At 35.6% G+C, this 9,774-nt stretch overlaps 1 long non-coding RNA gene across 1 annotated transcript; it reads right to left on the bottom strand.

Annotated features, from left to right (window-relative positions):
* Window positions 1-1,014: 1,014 nt before the first annotated feature.
* Window positions 1,015-5,950, bottom strand: LOC125654549 (uncharacterized). Its single transcript, XR_008799858.1, has 2 exons — window positions 5,170-5,950; window positions 1,015-1,772 (listed from the first exon to the last, which is right to left on the bottom strand). It is a non-coding gene; the product is annotated as an uncharacterized LOC125654549 (long non-coding RNA).
* Window positions 5,951-9,774: the final 3,824 nt, after the last annotated feature.

The following is a 9,774-nucleotide window of genomic DNA, read 5'->3' on the forward strand; positions in this document are numbered from 1 at the left end:
TGATCATTTTTTTAAAATCGAGGCAGGCTACTGACAAACAAGTTGATGGTGCCGGGGTTTCAACAGTCTCGTTTAAAGTCAGCATTTCGTAAATTCTATGATCGTTATAACAACCTAGTTTGCCAATATGATCTATTATTGTGTCAAATGCTGTCTGACTTGTTTCATACCGATTGTTAGTCCATTGTTGGCACACTGATTTTGACTATGGATAGCTCCGTTTCTCTGATCAAGATATAGGGCTCACGGCGGGTGTGACCGGTCGACAGGGTGGCTTACTTCTCCTAGGCACCTGATCTCACCTCTGGTATATCCAGGGGTCCGTGTTTGCCCAACTCTCTATTTTGTATTGCTTATAGGAGTTATGAGATTGATCACTGTTCGTTATTTTCACCTTTCCGTAGACCTTAGTTCGACAAATACGGGAGAGGGGCCATACATTTAAAACATAGTCTGTTTGTTTTGCAGCCACGAAAATCATGTTTGGTTTATGAAGAATAAACAGTAAAATTTGATAGAAAAGACTTCGGGATACTCATTACACATGATGAAAAATGCAGTTTCCGCAAGGCTGAAACACTGCGGAAACACTGCGGAAACTTAGGTATACATAAGGTTTCTGCCAAGTTTCCGCTTGGAAACTTCAAGTTTCAGCAAGATTCCGCACTCCGGAAACTTAGGGTGTCCACGAATCCATATGGTTTCCGCAACGGAAACTTGCTGAAACCTCACGTTTCCGCGAGTTTACGCAGCCGTAAACCATTGACATACATATGGTTTATCATCAGTTTCCGCAGGCGTAAACCATCAACATGCATATATGGTTTATCATAAGTTTACGCATACATAAACTATATTGGTTTATATATGGTTTACGTCAAGTCTCCACAAAGTTTACATCAAGTTTCCGCATGCATAAGCTACTGATATGCAAATGGTTTCTGCATACATGCATTTGATATCAAGTTTCCAACTTGATGCTCAAAGACCTTCTACTGTACAGAGAATACAAGCCACAATTTGACAGTTTTATTCATTCTTAAATATTATAATATTCACACAAATGAACTTGATGTAATAATACTGATACACTAGTACTAAAGCAGAACAAATCTGTATAAATATATCAAGGTAACTCCATACTTGCAATATTCTCTGATAAAAGTATCAAAAATGCATTTATTTCAATTTATTAAAGTTAAAATTAATAAATTATCAAATGAAATATATAGGTCATCACACTTTTTAAGATGCTAGACATACTTAAACAGTGTCAATTATAAACATCCGAAAAATTGCAATTCTCCTTCAACAGCATTATTAAAATTTCATAAAAACTGGTTATAACGGTATAAAAGTATTAATTGTGACCTTGAGCCTTTGGCTCAGGTGAGCTATAAATGAGGAAATTAAATATAACTATTAACAGTAATAGCATCATTTATAAGTAGAGGAAACGGCCCACTCTTGAATGCTCCTAGGTGGTGGGGTCATAGTCATTTCCGTTCTACTTCTAATGGCCTTGGCTTATTGTCTCTTTGATTGAAGTTGCAAAGATTCAGCATACTCTCTGTCCAGATCGCACTTAACATTACGCAGCAGGGATGACTCCCATATAAATGGTAAGACCTTCCTCTGGGTGGCTTCCTCATCATCCGTTACTTCTGGAGACGTTGCCTCCTTAGTCAGCACCTTTTTAATCTTTTTTTTTTTTGGTCCTTGGTCGAGAAATGGGAATTTCTCTCCAGCTGGGCCTTTCGACTCTTTAGTTTCTGTAAAAAGATGTGCAATGAATTATAACGATACTGATGGTGAACTTATACTAGCAATATTCGTATATAGGATACTTCTCCATAGAATCCAAAGAAAAGTCATTCTAGCACTCAGTATCTTGTTTAACACATCATGTGTACTAACACTTCTTTTTATAAAGTAAATTTCATATTATATCTGACTGTCCTTTACACAAACCTAATTTCTATGAAAATAAATTGTTATATAATTCTCAATTGGGATCTTTACAGATGTTCCCCAAACATCAATGAGTACAGAATCCAAAAATTTCAAAACTATTAATTCAAATCCAAACAAGAGATGTTTGTAAAACATATATGCCCCCATGGTGCAAAATTGAAAAGGGTTATACACATGCATCATCTAATTTTATAGTAGTATCACCAATTCAAAATATTGAGAAGACAATATCTTCCTATGTCAGGAGTGGATTGACCATGTGACCTAAAAATCAATATGGGTCATCTACTCCTTATGCTTTGCCAGTGTACCAAGTTTAGTGTCAATCAAATAATTCTTAAAGTATAGGAGACAATATATTACTATGTCCAGTGTAACCCTTGACCTTTGACCTTAAAATCATTAGGGGTCATCTTCTCCTTATGCTGTACCAGTGTGCCAAGTTTGATGTATGTCAAGCAAAGGGTTCTCAAGATATTGAGTGGTCAGTATTTTCTATGTCCAATTTGACCTTTGACCATGTGACCTCAAAATCCCTTGGAGTCATCTACTTCTTAAGATGTACCAGTGTATCAAGTTTGATGTCTGTCAAGCAAAGGGTTCTTGAGATATTGAGTGGACAGTACCTCCCTATGTCCAGTTTGACCTTTGACCATGTGACCTCAAAATCACTAAGAGTCATTTATCTTAAGATGTACCAGTGTAGCAAGTTTGATGTCTGTCAAGCAAAGGGTTCTCAAGATATTGAGTGGTCAGTATCTTCCTATTTCCAGTTTGACCTTTGACCATGTGATTTCAAAATCACTACAGGTCATCTACTTCTTAAGATGTACCAGTGTACCAAGTTTGATGTCTGTCAAGCAAAAAGTTCTCAAGACATTGAGTGGTCAGTATCTTCCTATTTCCAGTTTGACCTTTGACCATGTGATTTCAAAATCACTACAGGTCATCTACTTCTTAAAATGTACCAATGTACCAAGTTTGATGTCTGTCAAGCAAAGAGTTCTCAAGATATTGAGTGGTCAGTATCTTCCTATGTCCAGTTTGACCTTTGACCATGTCACCTCAAAATCACTAAGGGTCATCTACATTTTAGGATGTACCGGTGTACTAAGTTTGATGTCTGTCAAACAAACGATTCTCAAGATATTGAGCAGACAGTATATTCTTGTGTCCAGTTTGACACTTGATCTTTGACCATGCTACATCAAAATCAATGGAGGTCACCTACTCCTTACGATGTACTTGAGCACCAAGTTTGATGTACAACGGACTGAGATAAAATTCAAACTAGATTTGTAACTTGTTATGGCAAAGCAATGTACTAAATATCAAATGTATATCTGTAAGAACAGAGCAAAAAGTGCTTAAAACTGATCTGACAGACAGACGGACGGAGTGTAAACCTAAAGTCCCCTTCCATTTTGTCGGTAGGGGACTAAACACAACCTCTAAGAGATCGTATCATAGTGTTTTGTAAAAGAGAGGTGACTTTGACTTAAAAATGCTCAATTTGTTTGAAAAATGCAAACATTAGAAAATATATGTATGGCCTTGACCTTTGACCCTAAATTCAAGGTCAAAAGAGTAAGAACCAGAATTAAGAAAACCTAAACTGAGTCCATGTCATAGTATCAAAGATATTCAAGTCAAAACATAAAATTAAAGGGATGGTAACTGGAGTTGACAAGAATTCAAGGTCACAAAACATCTACTGTATTTGAGAAGAGCTAGCGCTCAAACAAAAAAACTACAGACATTCAAGGACAATAACCAGGTTTAAGGGTCTTCAGATCCCTTCGATTGATCTCTCACTGGATTTTTTTAAAAAGTGAATTCATGAGTAAATGTTTTGTGTCTCTGTATCTTTCGATTTAGTAACTAAGAATAGCAATAACAATTTTTTTTAAAGCAAGTCAGTGTTTAGCAAATGTTTGATGTTCATAGAATTTAAAGTTAGAGAAAAGTAATAAAAACAAGGATCAGATTCAAAATTCAAGTATGTAGGTAGATATCTGATTATTTCTCAAAAAGCATTGTATTATGAACTAACAAGAGGCCCATGGGCCACATCGCTCACCTGAGTCACCTTGGCCCATATTTGAAGACTTTCCACATATATTTGCATGTAAAACCTTAGTCCCTATTATGGCCCCAACTACCCCTGGAGGCCACGATTTTTGCAAACTTGAATCTACACTACGTCAGAAAGCCTTCATGTAAATGTCAACTTCTTTGGCCCAATGGTTCTTGAGAAGATTTTTAAAGATTTTTCCTATATTTGTATGTAAAACTTTGACCCTCCCCCACTTGTGGCCCCATCTTACCCCCGGGGGCCATGATTTGAACAAACTTGAATCTGCACTATGTCAGAAAGTTTTCTTGTAAATATCAGCTTTTCTGACTCAGTGGTTATTGAGAAGAAGATTTTTCCTATATATTTGTATGTAAAACTTTGATCGCCTATTGTGGCCCCATTCAACCCCCGGGGCCCATAATTTGAACAAACTTGAATCTGCATTATGTCAGGAAGCTTTCATGTAAATCTCAGCTTTTCTGGCTTAGTGGTTCTTGAGAAGAAGATTTTTAAAGTTTTTCCCTATATATTTGTATGTAAAACTTTGATCCCCCCTTGTGGCCCCATCCTATCCCCGGGGGCCATGAATTGAACAAAAGTGAATCTGCAATATGTCAGGAAGCTTTCAGGTAAATTTCAGCTCTTCTGGCCCAGTGGTTCTTGAGAAGAAGATTTTTAAATGACCCCACCCTATTTTTGCATTTTTTTTAATTATCTCCCGTTTGAAAGGGACATGGCCCTTCATTTGAACAAACTGGAAAGCCCTTCACCCAAGGATGCTTTTGGCCAAGTTTGGTTGAAATTGGCCCAGTGGTTCTGGAGAAGAAGTCGAAAATGTGAAAAGTTTACAGATGGACGACGGACAAAATGTGATCAGAAAAGCTCACTTGAACCTTCGGTTCAGGTGAGCTAAAAAGTGTTTCAATATGTCTTAAACAGTGATAGCATTTTGATGGTAAGAAAAAATAATAAACAGAACAATATCAATATGACTTTCAACAGAAAAATGGAAAGCTCTAAATACATGGACCCCAATGCTCATTACAATTGTTCCATTTTCTTGTCATAGTGACTATCCTTCAACTGTTCAGTAATGAATCCTTAAATGGTATGCTCACATAAAACTGGTATCCTAGCTTCTTACTTCTGTGGTGCTTTTAACATGTTTAATCAAAATGGTCTTCTGACACCAAAACTTGAGTCAATATGGTCCTTGTCCAGATCCGTCTTGTTGCTTCCTAGATGAATAGACTACCACTTTACTGAATCAAGATGGACTTGTGACAGGAGGAGTGTTCATCCATTGTAACACTGAAAGTTGGTTCCATTCTCATGGGCTGTCTTTCATATCATATGGGGAGTCAGTCATGGAATGCATCTTCTGCTCATCTAGTTCTAAAAAAAACAGTAAACAAAAATTAACCCTATGTAACATATGGTATATCAAGACTGAGTAGACACACCGTTACTTTGCTCAATTCTGTCTTCACTTTGCCAGTGGCTGATTTAAAAACGCACACACATTGAGACCAAAAATAAATAAGAGGCCATTGGGCCACATAGCTCACCTGAGTCACCTTGGCTCATATTTTAAGATTTTTCCTATTCGCATGTAAAACTTTGATCGCTATTGTGGCCCCAACCTACTCCCAGGGGCCCTGATTTTTACAAAATTGAATCTGCACTATGTCATGAAGCTTTCGTGTAAATGTAAACTTCCCTGGCAAGTGATTTTTAATGATTTCCCCTATATATTTGTATGCAAGATTTTGATCCCCTACTGTGGCTCCATCTTACCCCCGGGGACAATGATTTTTACAAACTTGAATCTGCACTATGCCAGACAGCTTTGATGTAAATTCCCACTTTCCTGGCCCAGTAATTATTAAGAAGATTTTCCCTATATATTTGTATGTAAAATTTCAATCCCCCAATGTCGCCTCATCTTACCCCCCCCCCCCCCACGGGGCCATGATTTTAACAAATTTAAATCTGCACTAAGTCAGGAAGCTTTCATGTAAATTTCAGCTCTTCTGGCCCAGTGGTTCTTGAGAAAAAGATTTTTAAATGACCCCACCCTATTTTTTGCATTTTTGTGATTATATCCCCTTCGAAGGGGACATGACCCTTCATTTGAACAAATTTGAAAGCCCTTCACCCAAGGATGTAAAAATGTAAAGAGTTTACAGATGGACAGATGAAGGACAACAGTCGATCAGAAAAGCTCACTTGAGCTTTCAGTTCAGGTGAGCTAATAAAAGAAATAGTGGTATAGGATTTGACATAATATATATATATATATATATATATATACAAGCACATGAAGATAAGCAAATCCATTACTTATTATCATATAATAATTCTATTATGTTGTACATGTATTTATAACTAGAATAAACCTTACAAGTTACCTAAAAATCCTCAAAACCCTGGAGCCCTATCCCCCCTTTAACAAATCCTGAATCCACCACTGCATGCATTTACATGTACAAGATCATTTCAGGATTCTAAAATAGCAAATTTTATTGCTGGTAGTGTTTTTGGTACAGTAATTTTAATTAGATTTATTTTGTGTACATGTGACATTGTTTATAAATGCATATATGTGTTTATCTATATGCACATGATTACATAAAAAACTAGCAGACATCTGACAATTTCAAAGAAAATTGTATCATACAGGACACATTATTTGACTAGAGGCCACCAAGATCATTATGACTATATACACCAGTTTATGTGTTAGATTTCAGAACTACTACCTTTTTAGTGGTCTAACTCAATGCATTCGAGTAACTAAATTCATCAGTATAGTTAGACAATAGCAAGTGAGTAGATTAATTAATATCCAGGGTCACCAAAAAATGTAGGTTGGGTGGTGGATTGTATTTTTAAGAGAAAAGACATTGATGACAAAAGTTATTTTTGTCAACAGATGGGTGTCAATTAAGAAGGAATGCTACACCAGAGAAAATGGAGGATATGTACATTGTGAAATTGAAAACTTTTAAATTTACTTTCTTTAGTCAAAAAATGTTGTTTTAGTAAAAAGTAATCGAGGAAAAAAAAATTTAAAACCCCTGATATTTACCATGCCAGGAAAACGTCAGAACCAGCTCCATTACGTAAACTGGAAATTCACCGCCTCCTTTTGGAGGCGGCATTCTCGGGCCGATTTTAAATACTTTGCAATTGGAGTCGAATTCAATGTTAAACTCATAATTAATCAATAAAACGATTCCAGTTTACGTAATGGTGCCGGTTCTGACATTTTCCTGGCACAGTAAATATCAAAAGCCAGGAAAACGTCAAATATTTCGGATTAATACAAACTATATGTATAGATTACGGGTGATTTCAACGTCATAATATCATAGAAATTTTGTTTTGTCTAAATCTGACATATTGATCACAGTGGGGTTAAATCCGATACTGGTAAAAAAGATTACTCTAAGATTTGAATAAGAGGAACAATGAAGTAAAATGTGACATTCATCTTTTACACTATCTGAAGAACATAAAGTACACAGTCTATCCGATAACGTCTCCCCCTTATACCGTCCTGTTTCAATTCTTATAGGTAAGACACCACATTTGAACTAGGCAAGTATAGAACGATGACTTTTTGGAATATCCATGATTACATATTTTTCTGTTTGAAAATCACTCATATTTTTACGGTCGGTAGGTTCTAAGTTTTGGAACGTTATGGACCTCTTCATTCCAGCCATTCATAAAATCCCGACGAAGTTTTTCTTCCACTGTGTTCACGTTACAGACCATACGATTTAGGAAATCTACTGTCATATCAAGAGATTCAAAAACGAATTTGACTGTATTTGACCAATTTATGTTGTGTGATTATTCCATATCCCACATGAATTTTTTTTTTTTCGTAAGCCTGTCGTCCGGCATTGTAACGAGTCGATTCCATAGGCGTAAAATATTCATTTGATGTCGATAAAATGAAGGAAGCATTACATCCTTACAGGTCAACTGCCTTTCTATTGGTATTAGAAATGCTCATTCAATCTCAAATTATAATAATAAATAAAGCGGCAAGCTAAATTACCACTTATGGTGGTACATCTAGGTATTAGATTTTGACATAATTGTGTACTATGAACAATGATCTATTACTGCAACCTCGTTATGTTCATGTGAATATTATAAGTATAAGATGCATACCATTATTTTTTTCTTCTGTCCGAAATTCGCAAAGGCTAGGAAGGATTTCTTCGGTCATTTTTATGGACTTGATAAAACTCAAACCGTTGACACCATATGTTTTATGAGACGATGATTCGTATTGTGTTAAATTATTTTGTATTTTTCAAAGATATATTAGAAAACCTGACAAATTCAGTTAAGCTTTGAATTGAAATGTTTTTAAACAAATAATATTATTACACATGTATAATGTCCTAAAATGCACTGTGACTAATAATGTATGTACACATGTCATAATCTACATGTACACTGTATGTAGAGAGAGGGCAACATAAGTTTTCAGAACATATGCCTATAATCACATTGTATATCCTTGATACTATTATAACATATGATAAAATCAAAACACCCATTGACATGCATGCATAATTATACATGTATGCAAATTACATATTGATTGCTAAATCAATCAATTGAGCATATTCGAAAAAAATTCCAATTGGCATATTTCATGTAATTACTTGCATGTGCGAACGTATTTCACACGCAGACATATGTGTCTAATTCTACCACCTGACTATAGTATTAATGTTTGAAATCTTAATTTATAGTATTCATAGTTTTGAAATTATGAAAATAAAAAAATCTACATTCTTAGCAATGCACATGCAACGTAAAATCTGCGTAAATACATGGCTGTATATAAATGTCCCAGTTGAAGGTTTATGTTCAATTCAACCCCAACCCCACATATGCACTTATTTTTAATTACAATGAACTTCGATCTTTGTTTCTATGCAGTGACAAAGCTGGACATTATTCTTCCAGTTTACCTTGTGTATTTATCTCTATTGTTCCCATGACGGAGGGAAATCCTTGCAATTAACATGGAACTAACAAGAAATACACGGAGGGATTAACTGAAGTACACAGGCATGCTAGCTTGTCAAACGTAACAACACACGGAATATACTTTGTTTTCTGTATCTCATTTCATATCTGTTTTGTTTAACTGAAAAAATTCTTATAACAATATGATGTATATAAAGTGCTTACTATTCTTCTCTCACTTACATTTTAAAGTTTTTTGTGTGCTTTTTAAATTCGCATTTGAATTATTTATTGCATATTAAATTATTACTTTAAAAACCTCCGAATTTTTGTTAAGTTTCAGCATTGCGGAAACCATTAGGAATCAAAGCCTACAGTTTCCGCAGACTGAAACTTGACGGAAACTATATAATCGTTTACGCACGGCGTAAACCATACGGGAAACCTCAACTTCAGGTTTCCGCAGACTGAAACTTGACGGAAACTTGCGGAAACTTTATAATCGTTTACGCACTGCGGAAACCATATGGGAAACCTCAACGTCAGGTTTCCGCAAGGTTTCCATATGGTTTCAGTTTTGCGGAAACTAGCGTTTTCATCCAGTGTTACAAAACTGTTTTATGAACTATGTTTCGAGGCCTACATTCCAATATGCCCACATTATACCTTGATATTTCAAACGAAGAGTCTAAATCACCTCCTTTGCAGACTAGTTCTTTCTT

Source organism: Ostrea edulis, chromosome 2 (genome assembly GCF_947568905.1).
Source record: "Ostrea edulis chromosome 2, xbOstEdul1.1, whole genome shotgun sequence".
Classification (NCBI taxonomy): Eukaryota; Metazoa; Mollusca; class Bivalvia; order Ostreida; family Ostreidae; genus Ostrea; species Ostrea edulis.